We start from the raw sequence: 20,755 nt of genomic DNA on the forward strand, positions 1-20,755 counted from the left end.
GCGAAGTTGTTAATAACTTCGCTTAAACTTATATCTTCGCCTAAACCCTACAAACAGTGGCGGCAACTTCTCCTGATGAACACAACAATTTTGCAGGTTTGATTTAGACGTATTGCGAGGTATGTGAAGGTGTAATGGGTTGTTTTTGATGGTGGGAGAAGGGTAGGACACGAAAACTCGGTATATTAACGTAAACTCGTCCCGCGAATAGTCGAACAGAACGATTTCTAAACACATGTGATAATCCCGAACCACACAATCACGAGCAAATGCTCTGATACAAATTGTAGGTTCCCAGCTGTTGGTGCATAATGTCAGTAGTTCATAGTCTAGTGTCTGTAATCGAGTCTGTAATGATTAATTATGTTTTATATGTCTTAAGCGAAGTTACTAATAAGTTCGCTGTTTAGGCGAACTTGTTAGTCAAGCGAAGTTATGGACAACTTCGCCTGAACATGCCAGGCGAAGTTGTCGTGTATTTATATTCCTAGGTTACGGTTTGTTTAAGGAGTTGAAGTAATCGTATAAGCGAGTGTGAGTCGAGAGACGTGAGAACCAGAGAGTATTGAGTCTGTGTTCAGTGATTATATCACGTGTTTCGGTTATAATATAAAGTGTGTTTATTCGTATCGTGTGTTTGTTTGATTCGTGTTCTACGCTCGTAACGACCTACGCAGGGATTCCGCACCTGTGTAGATTGAGATATCCCGTGCAGATCCATCCAGGGAACCTGCCTGAACATGCCAGGCGAAGTTGTCGTGTATTTATATTCCTAGGTTACGGTTTGTTTAAGGGTTGAACGAAATCGTATAAGCGAGTGTGAGTCGAGAGACGTGAGAACCAGAGAGTATTGAGTCTGTGTTCAGTGATTATATCACGTGTTTCGGTTATAATATAATGTGTGTTTATTCGTATCGTGTGTTTGTTTGATCCGTGTTCTACGCTCGTAACGACCTACGCAGGGATTCCGCACCTGTGTAGATCGAGATATCCCATGCAGATCCATCCAGGGAACCTACAATTGGTATCAGAGCTTCGGCTCGATTGTGTGGTTCAGGATATTCACGCGGGTGTAGAAATCGTCCCGTTTCGACTATTCGCGGGACGTGTTTTCTGTGTTTTTGTGTCATTCTTACCTCCTACCATCGTATTTAACCCTTTACACCGTCAAAAACCTCGAAAAGCCCAGAAATCAGATCTGCAGAAACTTCGTGTTCATCAGGCGAAGTTGCCGTCACTGTTCGTAGGGTTTCGGCGAAGATATAAGGTTGAGCGAAGTTATCAACAACTTCGCCTACCTTCTCAAGTTCGCCTATCTCAAGCGAAGTTCTCTACAACCTAGCCTACTTCCTAAGTTCGCTTACCCTAAGCGAAGTTACACTCAACTTCGCCAAGTCACGCGAATTTAAGAAAGATCCAGCGAAGTTAAGTCTAAGCGAAGTTATCCGTAACTTCGCCTACAGTACTTTTCAGAAGAATTTAAGAAAGATCCAGCGAAGTTAAGTCTAAGCGAAGTTATCCGTAACTTCGCCTACAGTACTTTTCAGAAGAAATTTTTTTTGATTTTTTCGGGTTTCTTAGTTTTCGAGAAAGATGTCATCAATTAACATCTCTGAGTTAGTAAAGATGGAAGTAGAAGCAGGCTCAGCTACAAAAGCACCAAGGTTGCTGAAGGGAACCGATTTCGTTTCATGGAAGGATCGGTTCGAACAATATGTCAAGTACCAGGATGCGAAAATGTGGGTATGCATCCAGGATGGTTATATTCCACCAACTTTGGAGTACGAAGGTCGTGATCAGATCAAAAAGTACAGCAAAATGGAAGATGAAGAGAAAAAGATGTATGAGGCCGAGAGCAAGGCTCATGCTGCTATCACTATGGCTCTTCCACAAGAGATCCTTCATACGTTTAGAAAGTACAAGACAGCAAGAGAGCTTTGGGAAGCTCTTGAGAACCGGTTTGAAGGAAATGTGGGAATCCGTGCTTCGAAGATCAAATTTGCTCAAAACCCAGTTCTCAGTCTTCAAGTATTTGAAGAATGAATCTCTAGATGATATCATCACCCGATATTATCATCTGATGACTGAACTGAGCAACTATTCAATTTCTTACCGAGAAGAACAGATAGTTGTGAAGCTTCTTGATGCTCTCCCACCAAAATGGGAGATGTACACGGTGCTGATGAGGGAAGACAAAGACTTTCCCCAATATGATCTGGAAACGGCAGTCAACAAGCTCCGAACCTTTGAGCTTAACATGGTTAGAAAGGAGACACCTACGGATCAGGTTCAAGATCCAGGTATGTATGGTGCTAAAGTCAACTCTAGTTCAGGTTCGAAGACTGAATCAGCTGCCTACTACTCGAAGGGAGAGTCGGGTGCCAACTCATCACATGAGGGGCATGTGTCAGTCAACACGAATGGTGATGTTTGCTTTGTAGCAGGTGGATCTAGTGCTTCTAAACCGCAAGCAAGCAAGAGTAGTTGCTCTCCAAGTATTCCTAGCAACAACTACTCTAAGATGCCTATGAGTGTCAAATCTGCTGAAGAGCAGTTTGCTCTCTATGCTTCTTTTATTGCTTCCTATGAGAACTACATTCAGGGGAAGATTGTTGATCCAGCTATGTTGGATGAAGACTATGACCAGATTGATGCTGATGATCTGGAAGAAATGGATCTGCAATGGCAGATGGCTATGATCGTGAGAAGAGTGAAACGGTTTATGAAAAAGACCGGAAGAAAGTTTGTCGGTGGAAGGCCAGGGTTTGACAAGACGAAGGTAAGATGCTACAACTGTCAGCAAAACGGCCACTTTGCTAAGGAGTGCAGAAATGAGCGTGTAGAACGTGGTCAAGGCAAGTCTACACAGCATAATGGGGGTAGTAAAGATTATAGTGCTATGATTTCCAGAGAAGATGGTGAATACAACTGGAACCTGCATTCTGAAGAAACTTTCGAACAGGCCAATTTGGCGAAGGTTGAAACTGAAGGAAATGAGAAGGTTACCGGAGAAGAAAAAGCTCTCATGGCAGATGTTAAAGACCAGCTCTCCGAGGTATGTTCTAAACCTACTTGTTCTAAATGTGAAAACTTGTCTGAGCAATTAGCAACTATAACTGATCAGTATGTTGGTTTGGATGCTGAGTTTAAAACTTTAAAAGAAGATCATCACTTTACTAAAGCAAGAGAAAATAGCTATAAAGTTAAAATAAAAGCTTGTGAAAAGGATATTAAAAGTCTAAAAGCAAAACTTGCTGAAAAAATACAAGTGATTGATCTAAGCTATGAAGTTTTGGAAGAAAAAACCAAGCTAATAGCTGAAAGAGAAAAACAGATTGCTGATCACCAGGTGAAAGTGGTGGAACTGAATAGAAAACTTGAGCAGTTCAGAAATTCCTCTGCTATTCTTGATCACCTTGTTAGTGATCAAGGTTCCTCTGTTAAGAGGGGAGGAATTGGTTATCATGAGGTTCCACCACCTTATAATCACAATTACACTTTTAATCCTAGTGTTCAGAAATCTGTTGACGTTGAGGTTGTTCAGACAGTTCCAATTAAAGTAACTAGTAAAGAACCAGATGTTAGTAGAGGCGAAACAAGTTCGCCTGTTTCAAGTGTTAAAATTTTGATCCGAGTCCAGTCTCATCAAGTTCGGATAAGTCATCCGAGCCTGGTAAGGCAAAAGAGGAGGCGGTATTGCCAGATAGTGGAGAGAAAGATAAAACAACTAAAAAGAGTTCTTCGCTAAACCCGTATGTCCCACCTTATGTGAGACAAACGGGCGGTAAAAATGCCTCTCTAAAACACCTGTTGATAAAAAGGTTGAACATAGGTGTTGTTTTAGGTGTAATCAATTAGGGCACCTAGTTGCAGATTGCCCTCTGAAGCAGAAATTCAGAGGTGTGAGGCCTTTAAAATCTGAGAAAAGAGCTAACAGTAATCAATTTAATGATAAAACTGAAAACCCATTGAATTTCAGAAAATGGACTAATCCAGGTTTTCAAAGAAATAGATCTCAGTTTTTCACTGGTAACACCCAAACCATAACTAATAATTCATTTAATTCAAGACGGTTTGGATGGCCTCATAGACAATCCACAAGAAGGTATCTTGTTAGGACTCACAGAAATGATTATGATACTAACTTTGGACAGCTAAGGTACGGGATGTATCGACCCAAGACCAATCGGTCTTGGGTCCCCAGATTTTAACTCTCTGCTTTAATCGTGCAGGAACAGTTGAACAGGGCTGCCAACAATCAATGGGTTGTGGATAGCGGCTGTTCCCGGCACATGACGGGTAACAAATTCTTGTTACACAATTTGAAACCTGTTCAAGGAGGGAGAGTGAGCTTTGCAGGAGAAAGTGGAGGCAAGATTACAGGAATGGGAACGGTGTCTAATGGAAAGATGACTCTAGAGAAAGTAAACTTTGTCGAAGAATTGAAGCACAATCTGCTGAGTGTGTCGCAGATCTGTGATAAGGAGTACACCGTACATTTTACAAAGAATGAGGCGATTGTGTTGCATCCTGGTTTTCAGATACCAGAGGAGTGGATTGTGATGACGGCTCCACGTGAGAGAAATACGTATATATGAGGTCGACTGAAATGGCCACGGAAGAATCATGCCTTATGACAAAAGCGAGCGAATCGGAGTCCGAATTGTGGCATAGGAGAATGGGGCACATTCATCTTCGGATGATGAACCACATTGTCAAGAATGGACTTGTGCTGGGCGTTCCCTTGAAAAGTTTCAACTTTGAAGACAAATGTCTAGCGTGCAAGAAGGGAAAGCAGCACAAGAAATCCCATCACACCAAGAAGGTCAATTCTATTGTCAGTACTCTAGAATTGCTTCACATGGATATCTTCGGTCCCGTGAATACAAAAAGTCTAGGAGGTACTTCTTATTGCTTGGTGATCACTGATGATTACTCACGATATTCGTGGGTATATTTCCTGAAATCAAAAGATGAAACGGCTCAGATGGTGAAGAATTTGATTACCAAAGTTGAGAACGTTATGGATAAAAGGGTTAAGTTCATCAGGAGTGACAATGGAACGGAGTTCAAGAATTTTGAACTGGAGATCTTCTGCCTTCAGAAAGGGATTGAGCACCAGTACAGCGCTCCGTATACTTCGCAACAGAATGGAGTGGCTGAGAGGAAGAATAGAACGTTAATTGAAGGAGCCAGAACTATGCTGGCTGATTCGAAGCTTCCTGTGGTGTTCTGGGCTGAAGCTGTTGCTACAGCCTGTTATATCCTGAATAGAGTCTTGACTGTTAAAAGACTTAATAAAACGTGTTATGAGCTTATGCATAGGAGGAAGCCCAACTTGAGTGGTCTTGAACCATTCGGGTCCCCTTGTTCGATTTAAAGACAAATTCTAAATTTGGTGAAGTAGCCGATGAAGGAATCTTAGTCGGTTATGTTGTTGCGACTCCCAACAGACGTGTCTTTAATACATCGACCGGCAAGGTTGAGGTGGTGTGTGACACCGATATCACAAGTTACAAACCGCCAAAACCAAGCAACGGACCTGCTGAGTTTTTCAACAATGATAGACTTTTTAAGTCTTTTAACATACCTTATTTGGATAGTGCAGAACTAGAAGAAAGAGTTGCTACGAAGATGATCCTTGATGAGGAAGAAAATCTAGTGCAAAGACAGTTGTTTGATAAATGTCAACCTTCCTCATCAAATACTATCGATACCCCTGCTGCCTCTCCTGAAGAAGAATTTCTCAATCCGTTTCACTCTCAGCAAGAAACAACCATTGACGAGCTCTCTTCTAACTTGGAAGACAATTTGCATGTCGGTTCTGTTCCGACCACGAGAATTCATAAAGATCACCCTTTGGAGAATGTGATTGGTGATGTGTCCTCCGGTGTACAAACAAGACGTAGCTTGAATGAGCACACCTGTGTTTACACAAGCATTAAGGAGACAGGCATAATCAACGAATGCTTGTACACCTGCTTTATCAGCCAGATTGAACCAAAGAATTACCAAATGGCTCTAAAGGACAGCTCATGGGTCGCAGCCATGCAAGAAGAGCTGGCTCAATTCAAGAAAATGGAAGTTTGGACTTTGGTTGAAAAACCAAAGAATGTGCATGCAATAGGCACAAAATGGGTTTTTAAGTGCAAGAGAGATGAGAAAGGGATTATTATAAGAAACAAGGCGAGGCTAGTAGTTAAAGGTTTTAATCAACAAGAGGGGATTGATTATAATGAAGTGTTCGCTCCTGTGGCAAGATTGGAAGCCATTAGATTGTTTTTGGCATTTGCTGCTTATAAGAAGATGAAGGTATTTCAGTTAGACGTGAAAAGTGCGTTCCTAAATGGGAAAGTTGATGAGGTTGTGTACGTTGAGCAACCTCCGGGTTTTCCTGACCCAGACTTTCCTGATCACGTGTACAAGCTAAGTAAGGCGTTGTATGGACTACATCAGGCACCTCGTGCCTGGTACTCAACTTTATCAGATTACTTGCTTGAAAATGGGTTTGAAAGAGGGAAGATAGATAGCACGTTGTTCTTCAAGAGAGAAGGAAGCGACTTCCTGCTGGTGCAAGTCTACGTGGATGACATTATCTTTGCTGCATCAAAAGTCTCCATGTGTCAGGAGTTTGAGGCCGTCATGAAGAAAAGGTTTGAAATGAGTGCTATGGGTGAACTAACTTTCTTTTTAGGATTGCAGGTTGATCAGAAGAAGGATGGGATGTTCATTCATCAGACCAAGTATGTCCATGATGTGCTCAAACGTTTCAAGATGGAGGACAGCACTCCATTTGATACTCCAATCTGCGTCAACCATAAGTTGGGTGCTGAGACAGACAATGACGCAGATGTGGACCCAACTCAGTATCGGGCTATTATAGGTTCTTTAATGTACTTAACTGCTTCTAGGCCTGATATTATGTTTGCAGTTTGTCTTTGTGCTCGTTTTCAGGCAAACCCAAAGGAATCTCACATGAAGGGTGTGAAGAGGATCTTGCGGTATCTCAAAGGCAAACCTAAGCTGGGGTTGTGGTACGCGAAGGGAGGAGACTTGGAGCTAGTCGCTTACACAGATTCTGATTATGGAGGGTGCAATCAGAGTCGGAAGTCAACAACTGGAGGATGTCAGTTTCTAGGTGGCAGATTGGTGTCGTGGCAATGCAAGAAGCAGACTTCAGTCGCAATTTCAACATGTGAGGCAGAATACATGGCAGCATCCAACTGCTGCTCCCAGGTTCTTTGGATTCAACAACAGTTGCGCGACTATGGTCTGAATTTCTCACTTACTCCTATTTGCATTGATAACACAGCTGCTATCTCAGTAACTAACAATCCCGTGAAGCACAGTAAAACTAAACATATTGACATACGTCATCATTTTATACGGGATTGTGCTGAGAAGAAACTCATTGTGCTTGAAAAGGTGGATACGCTTGATAATTTCGCTGATTTATATACTAAAGCGTTTGACAAATCAAGATTTCAAAACCTTGTTGAGTTGAATGGGATGATCAATCCCGAGTAACCATGCTTTTTGTGCATATTAAAAAAAAAAAAAAAAAAAAAAAACGTCACTATCACTTAGAACAATGTCGGTTACCTCAGTTTGATGGACATGTCTTAGGATATGTTTGGTCCTCATTTCTACTTGTAGAATATGAGGATAGCCATTAACCAGACGACTGAAAGTGACCGGGGCGGTTTATGATGAGTTTTCATTCTTTCGCTTAAAATTAGTCGATCATACTTAGTTAGAAGGACACATACTAGTATGTGGTCGGTCCAGCTGATCCATTGGATCTTCGGGATAGCCGTTGACCTGAAGATTTTGAACTGATCGGGGCGATTGAAGTCAAAAATTTTTTAGGGAAATGAAATTATTTTTCAAGTCTACTACTTCGTAAGAAGTTCGTTTGCTATGTTTAACAGAAAATTGATCCAACCTTGGAAAAAGATAGATATACTTATTCTGTGTGCTTAACTAGTGAAGTTATTAGGCTTAAAAGGCTTAAGAACAGTCATTGTATGTCATGGTAGCTTTTTATGGTGCGTAAAAGTAGAAGTGATACAAACTAAATCTACTCGATTTTATGTGGAAACTTCTTAAGAGTTCTGCATGTCTTCATATATATCTTTCCGAATGATAGGCAGAAAAGCGATTACCCAGTCATACACGAGCCTGTTAGTGTTCTGATTCCCGTGAAGAAAGCATGTCAAGAGACTGCAGTGATCCAGATTCGGGACTTGCAGTTGTTCTCTATGTGTTTGTTAAAAAAAAAAAAAAAAATTAAGTCATTGAGACATTCTTTAACTTAAAATGTCAATCATGATGTAAGAAAGAGAACGGGAAGCAGAGTCTAAAGATCGAAGAATACTTACAACTTAATCAGACACTACGGGTCGAAGTCAATTCGGGGTGACTTGGGGAAAGCCAAATACGCTTTGAGAATAGATAGGAGGCATCATAATCTCTGAGTTGTTGCCCACTTAATTTTTGAGCTTAATTGAACTTAACTCGTATCACAGAAACGATGAAAACCATCTTAAGTTATTTACCTGCTTACAACCTGTTTCTTTATGTCATAATACAGCTAAACACGGATCTATGTGACAGTCACGTAATTAGTATGATTCCTGTTCGGATCTTTTCTAAAACGTAGTAGTCCCTGTCGAGACTGAAATTTGATCCCTTGTACTTTAATTTTTAAAAGTTTTTCGTACTTAGGTAGTTTTATGATTTTATAACTGGTTACTTGGTCTTGATTGTATCTTTTAACTCTTTAAAGGAAGTTTTAAAAGTTAATTGCAAAATGTTCAAATTATGAGGTTTGATTTTGTAAATATAGGCGAAGTTGTTAAACAGGGGAACTTGTGAATAACTTCGCCTAGGCGAAGTTAACCGTAACTTCGCCTGTATAACCCAGACCCTATATAAAGGTTTTTAAAAGTCAAACGTTTCATTATTCCAAGAACACAGCGAACTTATTCCGAAATTCCAGCGAACTTAACATATTTCCGGCGATCTTGTCTTTCGATCTTCATCTTTGATTTCTTTTTCTTCGATTTTTTTTCCAATTAAAGGTGTGTTTGGGGTTCTTATATCTTATAATCGATGTTCAATGTTGTTAATCCTAGGTTGTTTCGACACCCGGTTAGTGACCTCGGACGTTCGATCCTTAAACCCGGTTTCAAACTTGTTTTAACGTGGTCGTTCACACATTGATCGTCTAGATAACCATAAAATCATGTTTTCCGGATTCCTTAATCACGAAATCACCAACTGCACGTTGTTTCATAAACCTATCAACCGCCGATTCAGATTCAGGCGAACTTAAGGATTAGGCGAAGTTATCCGCAACTTCGCCTGAGGCGATGTTGTGGTGAAGCAAAGTTATCATTAACTTCGCCTGGACCTTTTTACTTATTAGTTATTAGACGAACTTAAAGATGAAGCGAAGTTGTTCCCAACTTCGCCCCACTTTTAACTTCGCCTATACAGACTTTATCACAACTTCGCTCATGGTAACAAGCGAACTTGTGTTATGCCTTAACGTGTATCTAACTTGGTTCGTTTGTTGCAGATATGGCTGCTGTTGCTGGTGCTGGAGGTGCTGGTGGTGATGACGGGGGAGATAACCAGAGACAATTCTTCCCTGGGCATAATATGTATATTACGTTAGACCCAGATGCGAGTGGTGTGGAGGATTACCGCGAAATCATCACTTTCCTCCTTCGCTCGCGGATATTCCACGCGATCACAACTACCCTGCCGATATCCTTACCCAATATTGAGGATTTTTGGCAGACGGTGGAATATGACCGCCGCGTCGAGCCCCCGGTTATGCGAGCAACCGTCAACAATCAAGAAGTTCAGTTCTCTTCTGAACAAATCCGGGTGGCTTTACGTTTTGGAGAGGAGACTAGGGATGACCCTACAGACTTTGTGGCTCCTTTCCGTGACGGAGCGTTTCTCCGAATGGGCTATTCTGGTCCATTAGGCGATACTCAGAGAAGGAAAGGTTTCTTGCTCGATCAGTGGCGCTTCCTCATGCACGTAATGATTGTCTGCATGTCAGGGAGGAAGGCGGGCACTGACGGAATGGGCGCGACCATGCAGTTAGCAATGACTGCTCTGACATATAATAAGCGCTATAGCTTTAGTCAGATGGTCTTCTATGAAATTGATCGTTAGAGAAGGGCGATGGCACGTGAGAGATTCCTCATGTATCCAAGATTTCTTCAAATGATCTTGAATCATGTGGCTCCCACGTTGCCTCAACGTCGCCCTATCAGATACGTGGAAAGTGTGAACAAACGTATCTTCGCCCAATGCAGAACTTCGAGTGCTAGGAGCAAGCCTGAACTTCGTCCTCGCCATACTCCACTCTTTGGGTACTTTATCAACCCGGAGTATGTGCCTGCTCGAGGGGATGAGTTTAGGGACCCGGCACCACAACAGGCAGGAGCACCTCAAGCTATACCTGCTGCTCCTGTTGTGTCACCGGAGGAGAATGTGGACCTTGACGCAGAATTTGGTGGTCAAGGATTCTTTGATATGGATCGGGTGGATCCAGAGGAGAACGTTCAGGTTCCGGTTGAACGTGATTCGACTGTGCATGTTACTAGAGCAGCTACGACGGTGGCTGACTCAGATTTTGATGATGTAATGGATGAGGCCAGACGTATGATGGTGACTCAAGAGAGGACGTATGGGAAGAGAAAGAGGACAGATGACGACAGTGAGTCAGAAGAAGAAGAAGACATTCATAAGTTGATCAGACATTCAAGAAGGGACAGGACAGGTGCAGGTATGGGAGCAGGTGAGAGTTCAAGAGTAGTACGTTTCGCTCCACCCGCACTGTCCGGTATGTCGATTGTCCCTACATCAGTACAAGTTACAAGTTTAAGCGCCGCGGATGTTACCGTGGTGGCTACATCATCTTTTTTCGGCATCCCACTCACTACCTTCCAGCTGACGACTCCGGAGATTGTGTCTTTACCACCTCCAACTCTTACTCCTTCAGAGGTGGTTGCTCAATTTGTTGAGTCGACAGTCGTTGCAACTGCAGGGTTATCAGGTATGATACCACCTGCGGTTACGCCTGCTTCTGATGTCCCGGTTACATTTGAAATCCCTCCTCAGTACACTCAAGATATATCACATATGAGGTTCGATTTCGATGCAACCCTATCAGACTCGGAAAGAATAGTTGCACTTGAACGGGTCTTGGCAGAACAATCAAGGGTGAATCTTAACCAGACCCAGGCTATTCAGCGCCTAGTAAAAGAGAATCAGCTGCAGTCGTCCCTACTGGTTGAACATGGAAAAATTATAGATGCTATGAAGGAGTTCTTGGCATCTCAGGGGGAGACGAGCTGTAAAGGCGACGAGCTCAGGACAAAGAAGAAGAATGACAGAGACGATGATCCCAATGCATCGAAAGGTGCAGGTGGTGAGTTGCTAAGAACTACTCAAGCTCTTGGGACTTCCACAGCTCAGGGGGAGTCTGCAGGTGCAGCTGGCGGTTCTGGTGGTGATGAGGTGGTGATGGTAGATGACGAGGAGATGGGAGATGATGTGATCGATGCCTTGAAGGAGTTGGATGATGATATGTTGGATGATGAATTTATGTGTGAAGATGATGTTCTACCAGTCGAAGAGATTGAAAAGATTGGTGCAGAAATTGTGATAGAAGATGATGTTGAAGAAGGTGAAATAGTTGAGGAGAATGTTGAACACGAGATCCCTGAAGTTGAAAAGTCAGATGTATGTCAAGATACAGTAGATGATGATACAGAATGGGAGGAGCAGCCTAGATGGAAGGAAGGCTATGCTCATTGGTTTATCAAAACTAAGAAGCCTGCTGTTCCAACCATGTTCAAGAAAAGTTATAATATCAAAGGCTATGCTCAATCAAAGAAAGGAATTATCTGTTGGCTATATGATGAACAGTTAAAAGTGTTCGTGGTGAAAAGATATGATGGGATCCAATACTTTAAGAGGACGTTGAGATCTCTCAATACATTGCCTGAATGTGAGGTGAAGGATTTGGCTAGATTGGGGTTGATTAATAGAAGCAACGACAACATGGCCAGAGTTATTGGGAAGATCGTGTGGAAAGAAAGTATTAAAGAAAAGAAGTTTGAGTTATTAAAGCCACAGAAGGGAAAGCTAGTGGAAGATAAGGAAAGAGGAATGAGAGCAGATGGCAAGCCATGGATGGTAATGAAGTACAAACCGATTCGATGCATGAAAGAGGTTCCAATGAAGACTATGCCTCAAGATGTGTTGAAAGATCTTAAATGGTGGTATGTTGATTGCCAGACTGCTGAAGCCGTGATGGAAGACGAAGACGAACAAGAAGTGCTAAGAGTGTATGATCCGATGCATCTTGTTAATTTATCGAAAGCTGATCTGCAGGTGTTAAATGAAAAGAAGATATTTTATATTCCTGCTTGGAAAGACGAAGCGAGGAAATATCAGCGAGTAGTCACGGTATGCGTGAGAGAAGGAGTACATGCATGAAAACCAAGAGATTGAAGATTACAAGACACGTGCTTGAAGATCAAGACATGAAGCTACTGCCAAGGGGGAGTCTGTTGGTGCATAATGTCAGTAGTTCATAGTCTAGTGTCTGTAATCGAGTCTGTAATGATTAATTATGTTTTATATGTCTTAAGCGAAGTTACTAACAAGTTCGCTGTTTAGGCGAACCTGTTAGTCAAGCGAAGTTATGGACAACTTCGCCTGAACATGCCAGGCGAAGTTGTCGTGTATTTATATTCCTAGGTTACGGTTTGTTTAAGGAGTTGAAGTAATCGTATAAGCGAGTGTGAGTCGAGAGACGTGAGAACCAGAGAGTATTGAGTCTGTGTTCAGTGATTATATCATGTGTTTCGGTTATAATATAACGTGTGTTTATTCGTATCGTGTGTTTGTTTGATTTGTGTTCTACGCTCGTAACGACCTACGCAGGGATTCCGCACCTGTGTAGATCGAGATATCCCGTGCAGATCCATCCAGGGAACCTACACCAGCCGGATCTACACGGAAATATCTCGTTCTACGTAGGTGCGGAATCCCTACGTAAGACGATACGAGTGTAGAATCGATATACGTTAAACACAAGCAAACACACGTTACAATAAACAAAGAACACGTTGTATTGCAACTAATAACACGTGATTCACCGATCACAATTACACGTACTGAATCCTTCTCTACAAAACAAGCCGCAGCTAAGCTTTTATGGTTATCGACAACTTCGCCTAACATGTTAGGCGAAGTTGTTGATAACTTCGCCTGTTCCACAAGTTCGCTTATAAGAGGCGAACTTGTGAAACAAGTTAACAAAACATTAATACAAATCCAACTAACACAATTACAGACACTAGATACTGAACTACTGACATCATGCACCAACAGACATAAAGAAGCAGGTTGATAGCAGGTATAACAAACTTAGCATGATTTTCATTGCATCAGTGATATGAGTTAGGTTCATTTCGGCATAAAGCTTAGATGGACATCACTTATGGTCCTGTGATGCCTCCTATCTCTTCTCAAGGCGTTTTTGGTTTTCCCATATCACCCCAATTTGACTTCAACCCCCTAGTGCTTGATCAAAATTTTAAGCAGCAAAACTTAGGACCTTAAGCCTATCGAAGGATAATAGCAAGGATTATATAGGTACTTACAAGTTTTTTTTATTCACATAATAGTAACAATAACAAAAGTCTGTAAGTCCCGAATCTGGATTACTACAGTAAGATAGCACAATATATTTAGTGATCAAGACATTAACAGGCTTGTGCATGACTGGGTAATTACTTTTCTGCCCATCATTCGGAGAGATGTATATGGAGACGTGCACATTTCTTCAAAATGACTCTCCACAGTTTATATCACCTCAACTTTTATGCATCATGGAAAGCTACGATACAAATAAATGACTATTCTAGAGCCTTTTAAGCTTAATAACTTCACCCGCTAGGCACACAAAAACAGTTTATCTATCATTTTCCAAAGTTTGGATTAATTTTCATTTGAAATTATTTGAAGCTTCTAAAAGTTGTTAACTGAATAATCATTATCATTTTCCAGACAGTTACATAAGATAGACATGTTAAGAACTAAGTCACCCCAGTCACTCTTCAGTTTTCAGGTAAATGGCTATCCCGTATGACCACAAGTGGTTAACAAGACCAAACACATATAAAGATACATGTCCTTCCAACTCAGAGTTACCAACATAATTTTAGGTGAAAGAACCCAGAAAACGAAAACACATAAAAAACGCCACGGATGTTTTCAGTCTTTAGATAAAAGGCTATCCTGTGAATCTACGAGTAGATCACCGGACCAAACATATACATGTATATGTTCTTCAAACTTGAGCAACCGACATAATTTTAAGCGAGGGTGAATCTTGAAAATCGTAATCAAAACTTTTAAATTTTTGTTTTTATTTATTTTTAATGAAAATAAACACACACACACTCTTTTTGAATTTTTTTAATTTTCTCCTCCTATATTTGTGCAAGCTTATAAAATATGTACAAATTTATTCTCAAAAAGACTCAATCCTCGAAACGAAGCATTTTAAGAAAACTCAAAAGAACATTAAATTTGGCTATTCCGACCGGTTTTGTAAATAAGTCCACTACATTGTTATCAGTGTGAACTTGTTCAAGGTGAATCAATTTTCGGTCGTAACAGTCATGAATAAAATGAATTTTAATATCGATGTGCTTGATTTTAAAGTGTTGAACCGGATTCTTAACAATTGCAATGGAAGCATCATTATCACAAAAGATAGGGGTGTCAAAAAATTCCAAACCGTAATCCAGCAGTTGGTTTTGCATCCAGATAACCTGTGAGCAGCAAGCTGATGCAGCAACATACTCCGCCTCGGCAGTCGAAGTGGACACTGTTTGTTGTTTCTTACACTGCCATGAAATGAGACGATCTCCTAAAAACTGGCACCCTGTAGATGTTGATTTCATGTCAATGTCATCTCCACCATAATTGCTATCATCAAAAGCATAAAGATCAAATTCTGGGTTTTTGGGATACCAAAGACCTAACTTCGGTTGTCCCTTCAAATATCTAAAAATACGTTTAACAGCAATTAAATGAGAGAGTGTTAGCCTGTAAATAAGCACATTGGCAGACGGCAAACATGATGTCGATCGATAGTAAGTTTGATCTACGGGACTCCCTTCCGGATCAGATGTCAGAAGTGGTCTCTCTGCCATAGGAGTGGTGGCACTCTTAGAATCCTGAAACACAAATTTTGCAAGAATATCTTCAACATATTTCCCTTGATGGAGCAAACTTCCCGTCGAGCTCTAACGAACCTGCCACCCCAAAAATGTTGTCATCTCTCCCAACGAGCTCATCTCAAATCTTTTTTTCATTACTCCTTTAAATTTTGCACACAGCTCAGCACTGGTGGATCCAAAAATAATATCATCCACATAGATCTGGGCTAGAATCAAATCTTTTCCGAAAGTTTTAAGGAACAAGGTTTGATCAATGCTTTAAATTATGCACACAGCTCAGCACTGGTGGATCCAAAAATAATATCATCCACATAGATCTGGACTAGAATCAAATCTTTTCCGACAGTTTTAAGGAACAAGGTTTGATCAATGGTCCCTCGCTTGTAGCCATGATCCAGAAGATGTGTTGTCAACGTAGCATATCAAGCCTGAGGAGCCTGATGAAGCCCATACAATGCCTTGTCTAAACTGTAGGCGTGATTTGGTTTCTTGGAATCAACGAAACCCGGTGGCTGATCCACGTAGATCTCTTCTTTGACTTCACCGTACAAAAACGCGGTCTTAACATCCATCTCATATACTGTGAACCCCATGAATGGCACATAAGCCAGAAAAATTCCGATGGCCTCAAGTCTAGCCACTGGAGCATAGACCTCAGTGTAATCTAACCCTTCAACTTGACGAAAACAACAAACTACCAACCGTGCCTTGTTTTGAACAATAACTCCGGTGTCATCTTGCTTGTTTCGAAAGACCCATCTCGTATCAAGTGCTTTCTTTCCTTCCGGTAACTCAACCAATCTCCAAACTTTCAACTTATCAAACTGATTCAATTCTTCATGCATAGCATCTACCCAACTCGGTTCTTGAAGTGCCATTTCTACCATCTTTGGCTCAATTTAAGATATGAAACAAGAAAACAAACAGCTGTTTATATGTCATGTCTAACTTCTGGTGGACACACCCGATTCAAGAGAACCTATGACATTCTCAATTGGATGATTATTCTGAATTCTAGATGGGGCCAATTGATCGGAAACATCACCGGTAGAGTGCAAGTTTGACATATTTACATCAACATCGGTAAGAGGGTTCTTCCATCCAGAAGTCGTTGTACTGTGTGAGTACGAGGTGCTAGCGACATATTCATTTGGAATGACATCGAGAAATAGTGTGCACCCGAAAATTTGACGAATAGGACTCTCCCACTCAACAGTTGTGGTACTTTGTGATGGAGTTGGTGAGGACGTTGGTGTTGTGACCATTTCTGGTTGATTGACAGGCATGGACGGGGTGACACCGATTGGTTCTGTCAGATCATCATCCAGAACTGGAGATATATGAGATACGGCATGTTGATCTTCTTTCTCAGTGTCTACAGAAGCATCACCTGAGACGTTTGAGTTGGTGACTGGAAACACGTTGAACGGTTTTAATAGTTCATTGTTGTCGAATAACCAGTCAGGACCGACACGAGCATCAGTTTCGTTTTCTTTCAACCAACGAACATCGTATGACTCCAAAATCTGCTTGGTAGATTTATTGTATACCCTGTAGGCTGTACAACCAGCATAACCAACGAAATAACAGTCATCAGCTTTCGCCCCAAATTTTGGAGTTGACTCAAGATTCAGTAGAGTACAGGGGCAATCAAATGCTCTGAAATGTGCAACAGTTGGCTTGTGACCATAGACAATCTCATATGGGGTTTCATTTGAGACTTGTTGATTAGCACCCGATTCTGAACGTAGCATGCTGTATTGATTGCTTTAGCCCAGAAAAATAATGGTAGCTTAGAGTCGCACAACATTGTTCTTGCCGCCTCGATGAGAGTTATGTTTCTTCTCTCAGCCACACCATTCTGTTGCGGAGTGTGAGCTGAGCTGTACTGACGAAGCACCCCTCTTTCTGATCAAAAATGATTCAATGAGGCATTATTGAATTCAGTACCGTTGGCGCAACGAATGCCTTTCAGCTTCATGTTAAGCTGATTCTCCATAAATATTATGAATCTCTTGATAAGTTCTGTAGTTTCACTTTTATTGGAGAAGAAAAACACCCAAGTAAAACGTGAGTAGTCATCAGTAATAACAAGACAATAAGAACTACGAGAAAGACTCAAAGCATGAACCGGACCGAAAAGATCCATACTAAAAAATTGAAAAATGGATGAAATTGTATTAATCAATTTTAGCTTATGAGCTTTCCGATGATGTTTACCCAAGGCACAAGCCACACACCTTTCAATAGTAACAAAATATTTAACAGGTAAACCACGAACCAAATCATTTTTAGCAAGACGGTTCAAGTTTTTCAAATTTGCATGACCAAGACGACGATGCCAAAGCATGGCATTATGTTCTGACACTTTTGAAAACAAGCATGTTATTTCATCAGGAACATTTCAGTTCATATCAATCACATAAGCATTATCTTTTCTTTGTGATCGAACAAGAATCCAGTCTTCTGGTATGATGATACCAGGTTTTAAAATCAAACACTCTTTCTTAGTAAAATGAGTTGAAAATCCTATATCACAGATTTGAGACACGCTCAACAAACTGTGCTTCAATTCTGAAACAAAATTAACATTTTCAAATTTTAGAACACCGTTACTTACAATACCCTTCTGAGTGATCTTCCCCTTTTCTCCTCCCGCAAAGGACACATACCCGCCATTAAAGATTTGAATTTCATGTAGCTGGGAAATGTCTCATGTCATGTGCCTGGAACAGCCACTATCAACATACCAAGGTCTGATGATATTCCTCCATAGCTGTTCCTGCACGATGTGCGAGATCAGTTAGACTTTGGTACTGGGTGACCCTGACTCATCCAAAGTTGTCACGGGTTGCCATGACATATCCTTATGATCGTCTAATATAGAATTCAGAGTCTCTTTTACCGAAGATTTAGGCAGCCATTCATGTCTACCGTTGTAAGATTTAGCATTATGTGTACGAATGAGCGACTTGATCTCCGGTTTTTGAGGGTTAGGGACAACCGATTTTGTCCTTTTAACAAGTTTAAGTTTCGAATTTGTGTTCTTTTTGGAAACCGAAGCACCTTTTCTACCCTCTTCATGAAACATATTGGGTTTGGTCTGATGAGGACTAAACCTGTCAGATTTGTTTCTATTCCAGTCATCGTCAGAGGGATTAGCCTGATAGTGCCTGAAATTTTGCCTGTAGCTGTTATCAGGCATGTATGGCATATTCCTCTAATAAAATCCATAAAAAGGAACATATGGACGATGCGGACAATTTCTGGCAATATGACCGAGAGTACCACCATTAAAACAGGTTTGACGTTTAACATAGAAATTATTTTGGGCAACTCCTTGTCTGGACCGGTTGTGTGGACCAGCTTGCTTAGCATGATGTTCACCACCCTGTTTGTCATTAGAGCATCCCTCTTAAACAAACTTAGGCGGTGAATACTTGTTGAATTTTTTTAATTTTCAATTTTATTAGTAACAATTATTAGAAACAACATTATTAGAATTTGAAGTCTTAACAGAATCAACCACACAAGAATCATTGCTCTTAAAACTAGAGCCCACACAAATAGTCGGAATAACAGAATTTAAATTAGGCAGTTTTAAAGAAACATCATAATCAAATTTTTATCAAAAGAAACACTGGAGTCATCATCCTCATCAGTCCATTCCTCAATGATTACTTTTTCTGCACACGAAGTAAACACATTAGAGTCGTTCACTTTTGGAGTGGATGCAATATTCTCCACTGAGCCGTTCTTTTCACTGTTAGCAGCTTTACCATATTTCATATCTTTGATCTTTTCTTCCTGCTCTTTAGTAAGAGGAAGACCTGTATAGCTGTCATTATATGGTGGGGGTACCTACAATAACCTATACCCTCACCCGCATTCTCTTTCCACCATAACTGATTTTCAATCATGTAATTAACTACCTTACTGGAAACATCAAATTTCTTAGAATCAAATTCAGCCCTTTTAAACTTCTCAGTTAGATTAAAGACCTCTAACTTAGCGGCTTCCAGTTCAGCAGTTAATTCAACATTTTTTTGTTTGGCATCAAGATGATGATAACATTTCAAAATGAACTCAGATTTTAGTTTTGAAAAATCCTTTTTCTATGCCTCTATTTTATCCAAATAAGCTTCTTCAGTTTTCTTAAGTTTATAATTTCGGATTTTATTGTTTCCATTTCTCTAAGCATGTTACTGTTATGGGTTTTGTAAAGATCTATCTTATTAATACAAGCTTGAGAACATGAAGAAGAACTTACCTCAGACGAGCTGGGAGAGGCGAATGCCATGAATGCGAATTGGAGTTCTTTGACATGTTCCTCGGTAGCATTTTCCTCTTCAGTCTTTTCCACATGAGCAAAATTTGCAGTTTGATTGTTCAAGTTGAGAGTAGCCATCTGATCAGTCCATGAGAATTGTTGAGCAACCATACTCCTTTCACCATCACTTGAGCTACTTCCAGCTTCTCCTCTAGCATTACCTACAGGAACCAGAGCCCTTTCCATGTTTCCTTCTTTGGCTGGATTGGTGCATTCACGAGCAAAATGACCCGGCTCATGGTAGCTATAGCACCTCGGAGTGTCTTTGTTAAAACCCACCTTCTGATTGTTTGGCATGTTCCAATTGTTTCTTCCAGTTATCTTAGTAAATTTCTTGGCTCGAAACACTCCCAAGGTGGTTTGTGAGGAGATATCCATTTCCTCTACATCATCAGGATGAATTTGATCAAGTTCAGCAGCCACTACGGGTTGAACCAAATCTCCAGCAAGGAAAGCATTGTAGCAGTTCATGAATCCCGCCATTAACGCGATGTTCTATTGAGTTTCTTTTGAAATAACGGGTGTCTGACTAAGATTCTGGCTGAGAGAAACACCGGACGACTGAGCACTAGCGGTGGATTGACCAGGTTTAGCAAAGAAAACTGGTGCAGGTTGTGGTGAGACATGAGAATACTGACCCTGATTCTAAGTGGACTTAAACATGGAAAAGTTTGGTTGAGGTTGAAATTTCAGTTGACCCTGAGTGGTCTTGAACGGAGAAGCTATCTTGGGAGATGAGAGCATTTTTAGAAGCAACATTGTAACCGACTGCACTGTAGGAGTTTGCATGGTTGATAGCCCGCTGCTTGTCGTCCATGTCACATGCTTTGATGATGGCCATAACCTCAAATAGTGTCAACTTGTTGAGGTCTTTAGTCTTCTTAATGACAGCCACGTTCATGTCCTAACTTTGAGGTAATGAGTTCACCAACTTATTGTTAGTTTCAGCAGCTATTAAGTTGATGCCAGCAGATCTCATTTCAGTCACAAGAGCAATGAACCTTTGAAGTTGAGTTTCTAATGATTCTCCCATAACATGGTTAAACATGTTGAATTTCTGTCTTAGTAGATCTTGACAACTTCTTTTCATATCTTCGTTTCCTTCATACACCTCAATCAGGGCTTCCCATAGTTCTTT

The sequence above is a fragment of the Bidens hawaiensis genome, unplaced genomic scaffold (genome assembly GCF_021521415.1).
Source record: "Bidens hawaiensis isolate Kalapana, Puna unplaced genomic scaffold, B.hawaiensis_p1.1 tig00007241_1, whole genome shotgun sequence".
Classification (NCBI taxonomy): Eukaryota; Viridiplantae; Streptophyta; class Magnoliopsida; order Asterales; family Asteraceae; genus Bidens; species Bidens hawaiensis.